The sequence below is a fragment of the Girardinichthys multiradiatus genome, chromosome 17 (genome assembly GCF_021462225.1).
Source record: "Girardinichthys multiradiatus isolate DD_20200921_A chromosome 17, DD_fGirMul_XY1, whole genome shotgun sequence".
Lineage (NCBI taxonomy): Eukaryota > Metazoa > Chordata > Actinopteri > Cyprinodontiformes > Goodeidae > Girardinichthys > Girardinichthys multiradiatus.
Window position 1 is genome coordinate 2496969 of NC_061809.1, and position 18373 is coordinate 2515341.

The 18373-nt window shown below is 38.2% G+C and overlaps 1 long non-coding RNA gene across 1 annotated transcript in view; it reads left to right on the top strand.

The window, feature by feature from the left end:
• Positions 1-17634, top strand: part of LOC124883280 — a 41480-nt gene extending 23846 nt beyond the window's left edge. Inside the window, exon 3 of the long non-coding RNA XR_007042144.1 lies at positions 17371-17634. This is a non-coding gene — a long non-coding RNA (uncharacterized LOC124883280). The remainder of the gene's footprint in view (positions 1-17370) is intronic.
• Positions 17635-18373: the final 739 nt, after the last annotated feature.

The window sequence follows — 18373 nt, forward strand, 5'->3', positions numbered from 1 at the left end:
AAATAGACTCAGCACGAGCAGAAAACGCTACCGGCGAGCCGAACAAACTTACCAGAAACCCTGGAAGAAAAGGCAGCATGCGCAGCCTCTGAAGGGCAGAATCATCCGCAGCTCCGACCACAAACGATCACAAGGCTCCCAGCAGCAAGCAGCAAGAGGAACAAGGAACAAACAAACACAAGTCAACACCTGCATTCATCTACCTGCGCGCGAGAAGAAGGAAGGGACTGGGCTCCCGGTGTCATTTGACTATATAGACTCGTCTGAGCCACCGGTAGGTCACATGTGACCATGCTGTTATTAATTTCTCGACCTGTGCATGTGCAAGAATGATCATTCTTGCGGTAGCACCGCCTCTGGCGGTCAGTAGGGATGAAATAGAACAAGCCGCCCCAGCCCACAGCTACGGAGGTTAGCTGCAAGTTAACCCTTTGTTCACTGTGGAAGCTATCTTCAAGCTTCGTCGCCCTGGACAATTTTTCCTCAGCACGGTTCACGTAAGAGGTTAGGTTTGGGCAGAGAGAAGTAATTTAGAATGAAATAATCTAAAACTTTTTTGTTTTATGACGTTTGGTTTTGTCTGTGTTGAAACTCCGCTATCTTAGTGCTAGCAGATTATCTGCTCAGTACATGTGCTCAGTTTGTGTGTTCTGTGTTTGTGTTTTTTTTTAAGTTAAGACAAACTTTATTTAAAGGGTGTGTTTGATTCTGATGATAAGCTATAAGCTTCTGTCGAGGTAGGAAAACTTTACTGGCCGTCAGTTAACTCTTACATTACTCCTCACCTCTCATCGATTCTTTTTATTTGGCACCCCAAAGGACAATCCTCAGTCAGAGATCAGTTGTACGTTTCCGCAAGTTTATTAAAACCAATCTGAATTCAGAGAGGAGACACACACTTACACGGGTACCTGGAAACGTCTGTGTGTTGTCTCCTTTGGAGGTGCGCCACAATACCTTTATATACCCCTCGCTGCCATGCAGTACATATACACAATCATTCTGTCCGTGGATATCTCCCCAGCAACAATATAACCGCTCCTCATATCCAAATAAGAAGTATTTCTGGTTCTTCTCTTCTAGCTTGTCCTCCCCTGTCTTCAGTTTTCAATATAATTCTCGGTTCTCAAACATAAACATTGCATGGTTAGGTCGTCTTACTCTTTTGGTCATGGTTTTCAACCATCTTTAATCAACTTATTTATATTGTACATAGTCCATTAGTCTTCCTTATTCTTTCATTCTGCTTGGTAGTTTAGTTGGATTGTTTTAGCATAGTAAAGAGTTTGTTGATTGAAATATGTTTGACTTTGAGTTGACTTATTTTTGTTAATAAATTCTTGTATTTTAAGAAATTGTGTGAATTCATTCCATGTGTGCAGAGTTTTGCTGTTCAATTATGTCAGAGCTTGGCTAACACCTTTCAATTTTGTCCTAATACCATCACCTTACTGGGCTGGTATTCACAGGACAACCCTTAACAGACCAAAATATTATTTAATAAAATATTAAATATTAAGATATTCATATTCATAATTACAACACAACCCAGTTTTACAAATGAGACCAACAATATCAATATGTTAAAAAATGACTAACATCGGCCAATACCAATGTTAATGCAGATATATTGAGCATCCCTGAAAAAATATAAGGACAGCATTACAGCTTCTCCCATGGCAGATGGACAAGGAAAGCTCTAAAAAATGAACCAGATTATCTTTGCTGAAATATGTTCCATCTTCCTTTTCTCTGCTCTAAATCTTGCTCTCTCTCACTTTCTTGTAGCCTCAATGATGGCAAACATGCTTCCACATATACAGGTTCTTCTCAAAATATTAGCATATTGTGATAAAGTTCATTATTTTCCATAATGTCATGATGAAAATTTAACATTCATATATTTTAGATTCATTGCACACTAACTGAAATATTTCAGGTCTTTTATTGTCTTAATACGGATGATTTTGGCATACAGCTCATGAAAACCCAAAATTCCTATCTCACAAAATTAGTATATTTCATCCGACCAATAAAAGAAAAGTGTTTTTAATACAAAAAACATCAACCTTCAAATAATCATGTACAGTTATGCACTCAATACTTGGTCGGGAATCCTTTTGCAGAAATGACTGCTTCAATGCGGCGTGGCATGGAGGCAATCAGCCTGTGGCACTGCTGAGGTCTTATGGAGGCCCAGGATGCTTCGATAGCGGCCTTTAGCTCATCCAGAGTGTTGGGTCTTGAGTCTCTCAACGTTCTCTTCACAATATCCCACAGATTCTCTATGGGGTTCAGGTCAGGAGAGTTGGCAGGCCAATTGAGCACAGTGATACCATGGTCAGTAAACCATTTACCAGTGGTTTTGGCACTGTGAGCAGGTGCCAGGTCGTGCTGAAAAATGAAATCTTCATCTCCATAAAGCTTTTCAGCAGATGGAAGCATGAAGTGCTTCAAAATCTCCTGATAGCTAGCTGCATTGACCCTACCCTTGATAAAACACAGTGGACCAACACCAGCAGCTGACACGGCACCCCAGACCATCACTGACGGTGGGTACTTGACACTGGACTTCTGGCATTTTGGCATTTCCTTCTCCCCAGTCTTCCTCCAGACTCTGGCACCTTGATTTCTGAATGACATGCAGAATTTGCTTTCATCCGAAAAAAGTACTTTGGACCACTGAGCAACAGTCCAGTGCTGCTTCTCTGTAGCCCAGGTCAGGTGCTCCTGCTGCTGTTTCTGGTTCAAAAGTGGCTTGACCTGGGGAATGCAGCACCTTTAGCCCATTTCCTGCACACGCCTGTGCACGGTGGCTCTGGATGTTTCTACTCCAGACTCAGTCCACTGCTTCCGCAGGTCCCCCAAGGTCTGGAATCGGCCCTTCTCCACAATCTTCCTCAGGGTCCGGTCACCTCTTCTCGTTGTGCAGCGTTTTCTGTCACACGTTTTCCTTCCCACAGACTTCCCACTGAGGTGCCTTGATACAGCACTCTGGGAACAGCTTATTCGTTCAGAAATGTCTTTCTGTGTCTTACCCTCTTGCTTGAGGGTGTCAATAGTGGCCTTCTGGACAGCAGTCAGGTCGGCAGTCTTACCCATGATTGGGGTTTTGAGTGATGAATCAGGCTGGGAGTTTTAAAGGCCTCAGGAATCTTTTGCAGGTGTTTAGAGTTAACTCGTTGATTCAGATGATTAGGTTCATAGCTCGTTTAGAGACCCTTTTAATGATATGCTAATTTTGTGAGATAGGAATTTTGGGTTTTCATGAGCTGTATGCCAAAATCATCCGTATTAAGATAATAAAAGACCTGAAATATTTCAGTTAGTGTGCAATGAATCTAAAATATATGAATGTTAAATTTTCATCATGACATTATGGAAAATAATTAACTTTATCACAATATGCTAATATTTTGAGAAGGACCTGTATAAAACAGTGTCTTACATCTCTGTGCTTCCTTTGACTTCAGGTGTCTCATTCCCTCAGTAGCAGTGTCAACCAGGATTAGTGTTGTCCTGTGACCTGGGGGTGCATAGATATAATGCATTCGTTGATCTGAAAAGGGTTGATGTTTAGAGTTTTCAAACTGTTTGACACCTGTTTGAGATGATCAAGCTTAAACTTCTTTTTTTGTGACTGGTCAACAATTTCAGTTTTAGCCAAACACTATCTATTTAATTCGAGTACAGAAGAGATTAGAAGGAACCACCTCATACTTTATATATCTCCATTTTGGACGAACTGATTGAACTGCACAGACCTTCCCAAACTTCTTCCACATGATAAAGTAAGAAATTGTAAGAAGGAAATGTCATACTATGTAATATTGTTAATGACCCTGGGTTGTGTTAATTAATTAAGTAACTCTAAAGAATTAGTTTGGTTACTTAAAAGCATGGTTTAGATTTTTTGCGCTTAGGTTCTGTGAACTTATCATCAGTAATATTTACCTTTCCTCTAATAGACAGATGTTGCATCACAGTGAAGAACTCCTTAGTGTGGTGGAAGGCTAAACAGTAACTCAGACATACTCCCCTCATTTGAGATGCTTGTAGCAATATAAAACAACAAACTGAAAATGTTCACAACTTTAGAAAGTAATGCTATAGCTACTAGCAGAAACTGTTTTTTAAGTTGCTGCTGTTTTCACAGGTTTAACCAGCGTGATCAGTTCGGTTTACTCCACTCTAAGTGGATTTACAGCGAACTTATAGGTCTGCATTCTATCCAATCAGCACAATAAAACAGTACCTGAGCAATATTTGCATGTTCAACTATTCTGTTCCTTCATCCCTTCACTTTGATTCTTCTTTCTTTTCGAGTCACAAAGTTAACAAAGAGATCCATATGTTTCTCTTGGTTCATCCTGTAGGATAACTAGAGTGTTAAGGTTATATTCTCCTTGTGTGTGTTTGTGTGTTTACTCCTTATTTGCTCTTTAATTGTCTGTTGGCCAAGGTAGGAGAAGGTGTCTGAGCCAGCAGCTGATCAATAGCTGTGAGTGAGTTGTTAAAAGCTGACCTTGGCTCATCAGCAGGTGAATAATGACTGTGATGTGGGATGAAGTCATCACAGGGTTGGAGCCATCCTCCTGGTTAATGAACAGCATGCTGTGCTGGAATCCACACTAATTTGGGTAACTTATAATCAGTCAGGATCATGCAAAAGTTTAAAAGCATGTGATCTCTTCCAGATATAAATGTTTGCTTTGTTAACAGACTGGTTCTTTCTTCTAGTCTACTACTAGACAGAATGAATTCTACCATGTATCAGAAGGGGTTTGAGGAAAATGTGAGAATATTTGTAAAAAAAAATTAAAGCTGAAGCAGAAGTGGACCCTGCAACATGATAATGACCCAAAACAAACCAGTAAATCCACAAAGGATGGTGATGCTGTGGGGGTACTTGAAGCAGGCTGTACATGCTACCAACCAAAGGGGGTTAGACTAGTTCTTATGGGTGGGCATTTTTTCTAGTTAGAACACACATAGTTGTGGATATCTTTTATTTTTCTAGATATGAATTAAAAAAGATAAGATGTGAATATTTGAACATTTCTTTCAGACTTAAATGGGGTGTTCTAATTTTTTCACATCTGTATGTTGTTCAGTCTGAAAGTTTAAAAGATCACATCATTGACCTTTAAGGTGCAGCTCTATATGCCTGTCTTCTGCCACAAGCTCAATCCAATGTCCCAGTTCCTATCTATCCTGTCAGGAAGAAGCAAATGTTAGGGAAAAAAGGCTGTAATCTTTCTCTATAACAGGTCCCTCACTGAAGACATGGTAATCCCTCTAGTAGGGAATGTTCAGGTTCAGCTGCCACGCCTGCTGCCAGAGCTCAGCCATGGAAGTGTGACAAAGCCCCTCAGATTGGAGGACAGCTCTCTGGACTAGCAACACAGGAGAGAAGAGTTCAAAGTAAATTGGCTCACCAGGGAGCAGAGTCCACCCTTTAGGCGTTCGCCTACTTGTCCCTTCAATGAATTGGAGTTCCCACAGGTCGACCGCTTAGCTCAAAGATGGATGACCGCGTTTCACAAATGGAGCGGGAAGGAAAATGAGGTGATCCTCCCAATGTCATTGGAGTCTTACCTGACAGGGTCTTTAAAAGCAGAAAATCATTCTGTTTTAGTTGTCCTATAAGTTGAGTTTGGCTTGTCTGATGTCATTATGGTGCATCTGCAGCATCGTTTTTCACTTAATGGCTTCTTCAAACTCATAAGACTCTCAAAAAGCTGCCAACATTTGATCAGAAATAAAGAGAGCTGCAAAATGACCACAAATTGTGGAAGGTGTCATGACCACAGGGAATTCAGAGAAAATCTCCAAAGTACAGTTTATCTTCAAAAGTCCACAAGGTGTTATTAGCATCTGTCACTTTACTTCATTTCTTGTTATTTCACCATGCACGTCCTCCACAGTGGCTCTTTATATGTTTGGCCAAATATAACACAAACTCAACATTGTTTTAAAATATGAAGATAATGTTTTCATTTCATTTAACAACTGCATTAAATTTAAACAACAAAATGACAATGAAACAAGGAATATTTTTTGCTCAGTTGTTTTTTTTGTCATTCTGCTACAAACTACATCTTTTTCCCCCCATTCAGTTTACATCAAAAAATCAAGAAAATGATTTCATTGGTATTCTAAAACCTAAAAATAGAAACAAACTTTAGGTTATTTGATGAGAAGGTAATAAACTAAAATAAAATCTTTTCAGTTTGAGGCTTTTTACAAAATCTATTTAGTAGGAGCAAGGGAACAATGGTAAAGAATATCCTTGTCTCAGTTACTTACCTTTTGGCATTCTAAGTGAGAACGAGTAAAAAGCCCTAAAAAAAATACATTTTTTATTTCAGAAGCATAGCCTAAAAAAATTTATTCTTTAATTTGAGTCCATTCCTTCTATGGGAAAAAATCATGCCAAGAAATAATTGTTGACACCTTCGCTATCAATACTTCGTGCAATTATATTTTGTCAATATGCCGAAACTTTAGTTTCATTTTCATCATTAATTTATTGGACAAATAACTCAGTATGCATTCCACATATTTAAACTTTGCAAAACTGAGACATAAATACACAAAAAGAGCAACATGAGGAAAAAAAACTATATGATTTGCCCCAGCATAATACCGATGGCCATCCAAATTTAAATATAATCAAAAATAGTAAATAGTACAACCAATGCAAACACTTTTTGGTAGCGGCAATGTTTATGGTGTGGAGCATGTAGAGAGATATCAGGAAGTGATCCTGCAACCAGTGGTGATCCTACATTTTCACTCTTAGGGACCCATAGATATCAATATTACATATTACATACAAATATTACATGTCAAAAACCATATGAGTCTCATTTAAAAAAATATATTTTCTCAGTTTCAAATTTATCAAAAAAACTATATTAAGGGTAAATTGTCTTTGCTGAGGAGGCTCTATATAGTGTACTTCACAAAGAGAAAAACCTTTAACAAAAAATAATAATAATAATATTAAATCTAACAACATAACAGAAAATTCTGAAGGGATTTGAGATTGATCTTTAGAGTATCAACTCATTAAAAATTTTACTTTATCAAAACTATCAATCTCTCTCTCTTAAAAATAGATGCAAGATTTTGTGCATAATTTTGAGTTTTGATTACCTTTTCTAATAGTGAAAGCAAATAATGAACTCCAAATAAATCTCCTTATGTCTATTAGTTTTTTGGCACAGCAGCAAAACAAAGATACCTTGCTGGAACTTTTAAGATTAGACGGAGAACCAAACAAAAAAGCTGAAGTGATAAAAACCAATTCCAGAACAAATTCTATAAAGAAAGCACATCTTTTGTATCCGATTGGACCGTATTATTGCTTGTTCTGTTACTATTAAATCTGTCAGTTCCTCACTCTTTGATTCTTATTCTCAGACTCAGCATTAAGATCTCAGCTCAGAGAAAATTTCCCAGAGTTTACCAAGTGTCATAAGACGGTCATAAAGAAAAACTAATTCTACTGTTCTCTATGTTTTAGAGAGAAAGAATGCCTGAATAAGAAAATCCCAGGCTGGAGGTAGAAGTCTAACTCAAGGTTACCAACTTGCAGTAAGAGACAAGAATGCATTCATTCCCGGTTCTAAATAAGCAGAGTAAGATCTTTACTTTAAATAGAATTATTTGACATGTATTGACATGCATCTAAATAAATAGTTTAATCATAATTGCTTCAGAGTCACAAACATATATTCTGAGAGTCTCAGGAGCAATATGTGGAATAAAGATGATTTAATTATGATTATTACTTAATCTATTGTCATGATGGTCTTTACAGCAGTCTTGGTGATAGGTGTGGGTCTTTATGCAGAAAGTTGGATTTCTGAGTGTGTGTCATACCACAACAAAATATGAAGTGTTTATAAATGCAAAAAAACTCTTAGCTTTGTTAAAAAATGCTATGCTTTTATGCATTTTAATCCATAGCGGAGTAAAATGTTTTATTTAGCTAAACTAAAAAGTATTTCTATTTTTCAGATTTTAGAACAAAATAAATCATCTAACTTTTATATGAGTAAAAACATTTTTTTTATTTTGTAGAATGAGGCAATCTGAGTGAGCCCTTCCCATAAATATGGTAAATAAAGATAGATAGTTAGCCCACTTAAAAATATAAAGCACATAGTTTGAAACTTAAACTGTACCAGTGGTGCCCTTCTGTATTTATTCTATGCAGATTTTGCACAAAGGCATCTAGTGGAACTGCTAAAACTACCCTTTCTTATTGCCTTTATAATTAAAACTATCTTTTATTTGGTTTTGTAAGAGCCACAGTGGAGGGGCCAAAGAGCCATACGTGGCCCTGGAGCAGAAAGTTGTAGACCCCGATCTAAAAGACTGTGTAATCTGGAATAGTCAAAGATACCTCTCTGAACCCTTTTTGTGTTGAATTGACCATTTGTTTTGAATCAATACCCAGCTAAAAGACCCAAAAATGATCCATTTCCAGTCTACTGGCAGAATTCATCAGAATTTTAGTTAAACCTTCAGGTATTTCAAAGAGTTCATGATGCCATACATTTTAACAAGGTTCCCAAGGCCATCTGGAAGAGGAACAGACCCAAAGCATCAAAGATCCTCTGCTGTACCTAACAGTAGATGTGGGGTACATTGATCACCCTTTGTCTTACACCAAGCCCCCCTCCCTGGACTGTTAGTTGCTGAAAAGCTCAGTTTTGTCTCATGTGACTGATATTCACAATTCCTGGCATCACTCCCAAACATTAAGTATGCTGCTGTTGGTATGTAGATAGGGTCTTATGGTTGTTATGGAGACTTGTAGACCCCTGGGTTCCACAGTTTTGCAACAGTGAGCTTTGCAGATCTTTCTTGTTACATCTTCTCCTTCTTTATTAGTCTCCCATTGTAGAAATGTGTGTTGGACAAAAGATGCTGCAACACAGTACATAAATATAACAAAACAAGCAACATCAGTTACAACAATAAATGTAAAAAAAACAACTTACTGTGGCTAGATTAATGTGGGTCTTGTCCAGCATAGGGGGTAAAAGAAATGGGGCTCTTCCTCATAATGTATTCATACCCCAGGGGAAACAGAAAGTCATTAGAGACTTTCCTAAACTCCTAGAAAAAATTTGATATAAATTTTTAAAATATGCTTCAGTTACATTTGATTTAAAGGAACTGTTTGGGGTGCCAATAAAAGCACCGTTGGTAATTTGGTTAAAAATTGTTATTTCCAAACATGGGGAAAAACTGAACAAATATAACTTACCTCTGCTTCCTGCTTTCAGTTCTTTTCTTTTTATTCCTGCCCAGCATACGGCATTGGCTGTCAGTCCACGGCTGAAGAGTTTACCAGATTGCTTTCAAACACACATGACTCACACAGTACTTTTCAAGGTTAGCTGAGATGGCTCCTAGGGTTTATTAATGAGCCTGTGACTTTAGGGGAGGTAATAAAAAGAAAAGCAGCTCTGCTCTTATACCCTGGGACACTGTCCAGCGGTTGTTATGTTAATCATTCAGGCCTAATTAATATCATGCATATTATTAGGAAAATGAAGATCCAAATGCCAGCACGTGTTAATTACCATTGTAGAAGTCACCCAGTCTACATTTTCTCTGTGAATGTTAAGAGTCTGCCCTCGTTAATTTATCTAAAGCCATCTCATCTGTTTTAGAAAAGAAGTAGACTGAATCTTGTTGGAGTTTTCAGGGCCAGTGGTGGAAAGCAGGATCATTTCTGAACATTGTCAAATTTTAGATTGATTGAGGGCATTTCAGTGATTTGACAGGTTGACTGTCCCAGTAAGCCTGTGCTCAACGCAGGATGTTTTGCGGTATCAAGAAGATCTACATGGGCGCCTATGTGTATGTGTGCATGTGTGGGTGTGTGTGTGTTTTGGGGGGATTTCCTGATATAATCTTCCCGCCTTTCATTTCTAAGAAATCTCATTCAGCATGCCACACATTCAGCATGAAGTTATTGCAGCTATTGAGACAACATAGGAAAAGGAAAAGCACTCTCAACTCGCCAAACCCCCTTCATTTCTACTTGCCACACATACCACTATCAAAACCACTCAAATATCTGAATCTTTATATTTTCTTACCAAGACATTTATGAATGTTTAGAGCTACCATTAGAGATAGATAATATCCATTGATAAAAACAATATCTTACAAATTGTGATAAAATGCTAAATTACTATTAAATCACATCATTACTACAATAAAACTACCTAAAGCATTTATAAAACATGCTTTTTTTTACATTAGTTGTGTTCTTCCATAACATGACCCTGCCAACACACAGAGGCCAAAAGGTTGAGTTAAACTTGCATAAATTTGTCATAATTTGAGAATTATCTTTGCCAACTTTCAACAGCTTCTTAATTAATCCTCAACTAGCACACATAATTAATTGATTTACATGCAGCCCCCACAGCAGTCTCCAGCAGGGCTTTCCTGCTGGGGAAGTTAATTGTCAGGTTGAACCATTCGCCTCCAGAGACTTTGTGCTGTGAATTACGAGTTTAACTCTTTTTCTCCTTTTACTGTTGAAATTGTGCTTCCAAGAATAAAAAAAAAAATAAAAAAAAAGATGCTATAAGTTAGTTTCAATCAGTCCGAAACAAATTGAATGGATGTTTTGAGATGGGGTGTTGAGGAGTAGTTATGAGAGGTCAGTATCTTAATTACAGTCAAAAGCTCCCTTTTTTGTATCTGCACTTTGATTTTAAAAGAAATTAAAGGGCCATGTCTGCCATATTATACCACTATCTACACTTTCATAGTGGCTAATATGAGAAACTTTTACCACTAGAAAGTTGTTGGTCAGATTTTCATGTTGATGTGCCCCTGGGCAAGGCACTTAACCCCAAGTTGCCTACTGATCTGCATATTGATGTGTGAATGAATATTTGTGAGTGTGACCGGGTGAATGTGTGTCTTGTGTAACATGGTTTCAGGTTAGGGGGAAAGCATAGTAACTGCTAAATATGCCTTGTTTGTATTTGCACTGATGACCTCACTTGAGGTAAAATAATTAAGCTGATTAGATGACATTAGTCAACACTATGCAGTATGAGCCACTTGTAACAGATTTGAACACAGATTTTGAAGCAGTCTGCCATGGCTCACCACTTCTATTTAAGTTTTACCAAATTTTCCAGAAAGTGATGCCACAAACATTTTGCTGCAGCTGCACAGAATGCAAGTTGACACCAATACGTTAACACCAATTAAAAACAAAAAATTACTTCATTGCAAATCGCACCAGAAGCACATGCATGAAATGACCATTACCCAGCACTTAGTTTGCTGCTCCTGACTGTTGATATGAGCAAGAACACCATGGTGAGACCCAAAGAGCTGGCTGAGGCCTTCAGATAGAAAATATAGCTGCTTCTGGTAAATGATTTAAAGAGGTCTCAGAAGAATTTCAAATGAAATAAGAAGATTGACATTTCTGGGAACACTTATTAATAAATAGCTGAATTTTTAATAGGGAGATGCTAATTTCTTTCACCTGTATATAGATAATTAAATGTGAGCAATGTTTGCTTGTTATCCTGTTTCAGTCTTTTGAAGAACACAAGCTAGCAAAGTTAGATTATTAGATTTTAAAAGCAAGCCATATCTTTTCCAGTCATGGTTGTAACCAAAACGATTGTACTGAAGAAAAGTATTTTGCATGTTTTCCACTGTTTTTACAAGAACTAAATACTCTGCTGTACACTTTTACCTTTTCTTTCCTACACTTTTTACTGATTGGGCTTATTTATTAGCTAGATTTTGTTTAATGAAACATGTAAGATGTGATGTCACTTGATAAAATCCGTTCCAGGTTGGCCTTCTTTATTCCTACACTATAGTCCTCATTTAACTGAATTTGACTTTTCTCCCTCAGGCTAAAAAAATCAGTGAGTGGACTCAGTATATTTCCTTTTTCAAGCATTCCCCCAGAGTCCTGGAGGTAGAAAAGAAAAATGAATATCACAGCCAAGCCGTGTCACGTCATCCTACAGCCGGCTGCCTTATTTTATGCCATGTTCATTTCAAAGTCATCTGAGACCTTGAGAAGGAATGTAGCCTACATGTGAAATGCTGTGTTTTATTTTTTCTGTCAAAGTACAGAACTTTTTTTCTAAAAGCATGGATTATGCAGACACTTTCTTCTTTATTTAAGAGAGCTATGCTTATCTCATTACTTTGAAAAGCTAAATAATTTAAGTGCCTCATTATCATCTCCACCCCTGAGAAGAACAGACGCATCAAAACTTTACTGAGGCAGCTGGGTGTCCTCGCTTTTCACTGTCTTCTCAACACAATAGCCAAATTTGACTTCATACTAATTAATGAGATGAGTTCATTACTGCTCTCGAGGTTAATGTGTTGTCCTACAGCAGATTAGTGAAGGGATTTTAGTGCTGCTCAAGCATCCTAATTAAATCACAGTGGGTGCTACCTGCTTGAATAGATGAAAATAATGAAAGTCGTCACTCTTCTCAGCAGCAACTTGATTACTGCGTCCTATCTCTGCTCATAAAAGGCTCTACAGTCATCTGCAACAGAACACGTTGAAATTAATTCAATTATATGAAGCAATAAAAGAGTAAAAGCGGTTTCTTTGGAACTTTGAATTGGATGTACTTGATGACAAAAAATGGTGGGCCAAAAGTGCCATCTAAAGGACAGCGACAGAAGTGCGGCCATACATGAGCAGGCTTACTGTACTATAATATAACTACATTTCTCTGCCAACATATTGTAAAACACACTGAGATGGTTATATCTAAAGTAATTACCTACAGCAGCAATGGCATCACAAAAAATCCAAACAAAATGTAATTTTGTGATTTCTTTTATTGCTTAGTCAAAAAAAAACTAATCTGTTTCCTGAATCCTGTTCCACAGTTGTTTATATGGTTGCATAAAACCTCATCTAACCAATGTCCTCCTTAATGCTGACAGTAAAAGATCTACTGTATAGTATGTAAATGTTATAAATCAGCTAAAATGGTTTCATGACTAAAGTAACATATTAAATGTCTTGATGTAACAACTCAGTTACCTTTCCAAAATTAATATAAGGTTTGGTAAAAAAGTAAAAAGATCACTGTTAGTTATAGTAGTAGTCATTAAATATTTAAGTGATTTCCTTCTATTTAACATTTCGTGTTTCACTTGGCTCTCATCTGCATCATGTCACAAACAACCAGGATATATTAAAAAGCATTATATGGTTAGCTTTGGAAAAAGCGTTCAGCTGAACAACACAGTTGTTTGTATCAGTTGCTGAAATGGCTGTCATTTTACATGTCTGACATTTGTTTTTGTTTTTAATTGCCCATGATATTTTTGAGTCTTACTTTAAATTTTTATGTAATTTGATCATTTCCATTACTAGGAGATAAATCTCACTGAACCTAACATCCCTCCGTTTTGTGGTACTTATTAGCATCTTTTAGCTAACTATTTTAACATCATACATTTTAGTTTATACAGAGTTTTATTCCCATTAAAAATAACTTTTTGCATTTAGGCTATTTCCATTAAAATAAATTTGCTTAAATGTTTTGCAAGTTCCATCATTTGTGTTTGCACACATTAAAAAAACTGGCTATTTTATAAAATATGTTTTAGTTTTTGCAGTTTTATTTCCTTCACACTACATGGCATTCTTTTTTTTATTATTCTTATTGATTGTCATTATTGAATATTTCCATTTCCAGGAAATAATTCTGCCTAAAATTATTAATCAACTTTGCAAGTTCCCTTGTTAGCATCTTTTAGCCAAGTACTGAAACATGACATTATTTAGTTTATAAATGGTTTTATTCACTTTTATTCACCTAACCACTTTTCCTTTTTTGTATGTTGGTGTTTTTATTATTCATCTGCTTCAAAAAGTAATTCACATTTGCCAGCTCCATTGATTTTTCAGAGAAAACATGTTTTAGCTAACTACTTTTTTATAACGAAGTTCCCTTAGTTTTTGTAGTGTTAGCCCCTTTAACAATTTTAAATCATCTTTGTTAGCTAATGCATTGCTTCATTCCCTTTATAAATAAGTGCTTTCTTGCAGCACTGACTGGCTAAAACATTCATTTATGATAGACATTGATTTACTTGAATTTTAAAGCTTCTGACTTATAAATCCTTATACCGTACTTAAAAAGTTAAGAATGTTAAACGAAACTGCTTAAGCCTTTAACTGTCATTGATGTGAAAATGTGATTTTCATTTCCCTGGTTACTTCGCCTTTCGAGATAATTTATTTAGCGTTTTCTACGCTATGATGTTAGCATTGCTTCATTCTATCAGCCAGTGTTTGTGCATTAGGAACATTTGTTATGTACGACTTTGATGCTTTTCTTTTTGCTCCTGACCTCAGCATGTTTTAGGTGAATCCTGGCTACACTCCACAGCACAAAATCAGCCATCATACACATTCCCAGTCTTGTTTTGCATGTCGAATTTCATCAAACGTATTTGGCAGCTATTATTTGTTTACATGCCCAATTCCATTAGTAGTGCTATTGTTTAGTGTGATTTCTTCATTTAGTCTGATTGGGTGTACAAATCCAAATATCATTTTTGTCTTTTGTCTTCTTGTCTTTGCCTCACATTAATCCCCCCCTTTCCAAGCTGTTCTCATCATTTTCTTGGTAAAGATTCTAAAATTAACCTAATCCCACCCACTCGCCTTGATGTTCAAGCCTACGCTCATCATTTTTTTTAGTGGTATTAAGTGGATCGTATTATGAGTGGACTATTACACTCCAGTACCAAACAACGCAGAATGACTTTGTGATTGTGATGCAGAGGCTGTTGTCTTTGAGACAAGGAGTAGGGGGAGATGAAGAAGGTTTGGGGGGATTATGCGCTAATACAGAATGTATCCCTCTCTATAATCTCTGACAAGGCACCCGAGACTCACTAAATACTAAAACCAAATAAAGTTGTCAGTAATGTCCTTTTACAGAAGCAGTACAAATATGAACAAAGTTGAGGGTTGTTTAGAAACATTTCCCTTCATAATTGCTCAGAGTGTTTACTGGAAAAATCCTCTTATTTGGGATTAGAGTCTTACTTTTCTCACACAAGTTGGCAGCGTATAAACTGGACTGAGGCAACAGGTATGTTTTTCTCCTCAGAATGACTTTGAGATCCGAAATATTAAAACCACAAGCAGCTCTTTCACTTTTTGACATTTACAATCACAACCCTAATACAGGTCCTTCTCAAAATATTAGCATATTGTGATAAAGTTCATTATTTTCCATAATGTAATGATGAAAATTTAACATTCATATATTTTAGATTCATTGCTCACTAACTGAAATATTTCAGGTCTTTTATTGACTTAATACGGATGATTTTGGCATACAGCTCATGAAAACCCAAAATTCCTATCTCACAAAATTAGCATATTTCATCCGGCCAATAAAAGAAAAGTGTTTTTAATACAAAAAACGTCAACCTTCAAATAATCATGTACAGTTATGCACTCAATACTTGGTCAGGAATCCTTTGGCAGAAATGACTGCTTCAATGCGGCGAGGCATGGAGGCAATCAGCCTGTGGCACTGCTGAGGTCTTATGGAGGCCCAGGATGCTTCGATAGCGGCCTTTAGCTCATCCAGAGTGTTGGGTCTTGAGTCTCTCAACGTTCTCTTCACAATATCCCACAGATTCTCTATGGGGTTCAGGTCAGGAGAGTTGGCAGGCCAATTGAGCACAGTGATACCATGGTCAGTAAACCATTTACCAGTGGTTTTGGCACTGTGAGCAGGTGCCAGGTCGTGCTGAAAAATGAAATCTTCATCTCCATAAAGCTTTTCAGCAGATGGAAGCATGAAGTGCTCCAAAATCTCCTGATAGCTAGCTGCATTGACCCTGCCCTTGATAAAACACAGTGGACCAACACCAGCAGCTGACACGGCAACCCAGACCATCACTGACGGTGGGTACTTGACACTGGACTTCTGGCATTTCCTTCTCCCCAGTCTTCCTCCAGACTCTGGCACCTTGATTTCCGAATGACATGCAGAATTTGCTTTCATCCAAAAAAAGTACTTTGGACCACTGAGCAACAGTCCAGTGCTGCTTCTCTGTAGCCCAGGTCAGGCGCTTCTGCCGCTGTTTCTGGTTCAAAAGTGGCTTGACCTGGGGAATGCGGCACCTGTAGCACATTTCCTGCACACGCCTGTGCACGGTGGCTCTGGATGTTTCTACTCCAGACTCAGTCCACTGCTTCCGCAGGTCCCCCAAGGTCTGGAATCGGCCCTTCTCCACAATCTTCCTCAGGGTCCGGTCACCTCTTCTCGTTGTGCAGCGTTTTCTGCCACACTTTTTCCTTCCCACAGACTTCCCACTGAGGTGCCTTGATACAGCACTCTGGGAACAGCCTATTCGTTCAGAAATGTCTTTCTGTGTCTTACCCTCTTGCTTGAGGGTGTCAATAGTGGCCTTCTGGACAGCAGTCAGGTCGGCAGTCTTACCCATGATTGGGGTTTTGAGTGATGAACCAGGCTGGGAGTTTTAAAGGCCTCAGGAATCTTTTGCAGGTGTTTAGAGTTAACTCGTTGATTCAGATGATTAGGTTCATAGCTCGTTTAGAGACCTTTTTAATGATATGCTAATTTTGTGAGATAGGAATTTTGGGTTTTCATGAGCTGTATGCCAAAATCATCCGTATTAAGACAACGAAAGACCTGAAATATTTCAGTTAGTGTGCAATGAATCTAAAATATATGAATGTTAAATTTTCATCATGACATTATGGAAAATAATGAACTTTATCACAATATGCTAATATTTTGAGAAGGACCTGTACATACACACAAGGATTTTTACACACAAAAAAAAATCTGAAAAGTCTGCCATTTCCATCTTCACAAATCCTTAACGCGAGTGTTGTGATAAAGCCGTGAAAAGTCCTCTTTACAATTCAGGACATTACAGGTGGAAAAAATTGCTCTGGTTCAAAGAGACCTACACTGACTTCTTTGACCCACATGCAAGACACTAACGCTGCATGTCCCGATTAACTTTTAATCCCGTTAAACATGGCAGTGGCAGGATCTTGCTGTGGGAATACATTGTCAGCAGAGATAACTAAGATGATCAGAGTTAATGGGAATTGGGGATAAATGGGGGATAAATACAAGGTAATCCTGTAAGGAAACTGGTTAAGCTTGAGACTGGGGCAGAGGTTCACCTTCCAGCAGGATGACTGTGAACACAGCAAGAGCTTCCATGGAATATTAATGTGTGTGGTCCAGTCAAAGTCCCAATGTACAGGGGTTGGACAATGAAACTGAAACACCTGTCATTTTACTGTGACAGGTGTTCTCGATCCTTCTCGATCCTGAGAGCAGGGCAAGCGCGTCAGAGGCCCTTGAGCTCCCGTTCTTCAGCGAGTTCAGAGATGTGGAGGAGGAGACTGAGGCGCTGCCATACGATCAGACAATAGACAACACAGACCTGCCGCTGGAACAGTGGAAACGTGAGAGAGGACACTCCATTCCATACATTTTGCTTGCTGTAGTAACTTAGATGTAATGAACCAGCATCCTTCAGTTTAAACTGTTGTGATTTGTCCCAACATTGCTCATTTACAGGGGTTGGACAATGAAACTGAAACACCTGTCATTTTAGTGTGGGAGGTTTCATGGCTAAATTGGACCAGCCTGGTAGCCAGTCTTCATTGATTGCACATTGCACCAGTAAGAGCAGAGTGTGAAAGTTCAATTAGCAGGGTAAGAGCACAGTTTTGCTCAAAATATTGAAATGCAAACCACATTATGGGTGACATACCAGAGTTCAAAAGAGGACAAATTGTTGGTGCACGTCTTGCTGGCGCATCTGTGACCAAGACAGCAAGTCTTTGTGATGTATCAAGAGCCACGGTATCCAGGGTAATGTCAGCATACCACCAAGAAGGACCAACCACATCCAACAGGATTAACTGTGGACGCAAGAGGAAGCTGTCTGAAAGGGATGTTCGGGTGCTAACCCGGATTGTATCCAAAAAACATAAAACCACAGCTGCCCAAATTACAGCAGAATTAAATGTGCACCTCAACTCTCCTGTTTCCACCAGAACTGTTTGTCGGGAGCTCCACAGGGTCAATATACACGGCCGGGCTGCTATAGCCAAACCTTAAGTCACTCATGCCAATGCCAAACATTGGTTTCAATGGTGCAAGGAGCACAAATCTTGGGCTGTGGACAATGTGAAACATGTATTGTTCTCTGATGAGTCCACCTTTACTGTTTTCCCCACATCCAGGAGAGTTACGGTGTGGAGAAGCCCCAAAGAAGCATACCACCCAGACTGTTGCATGCC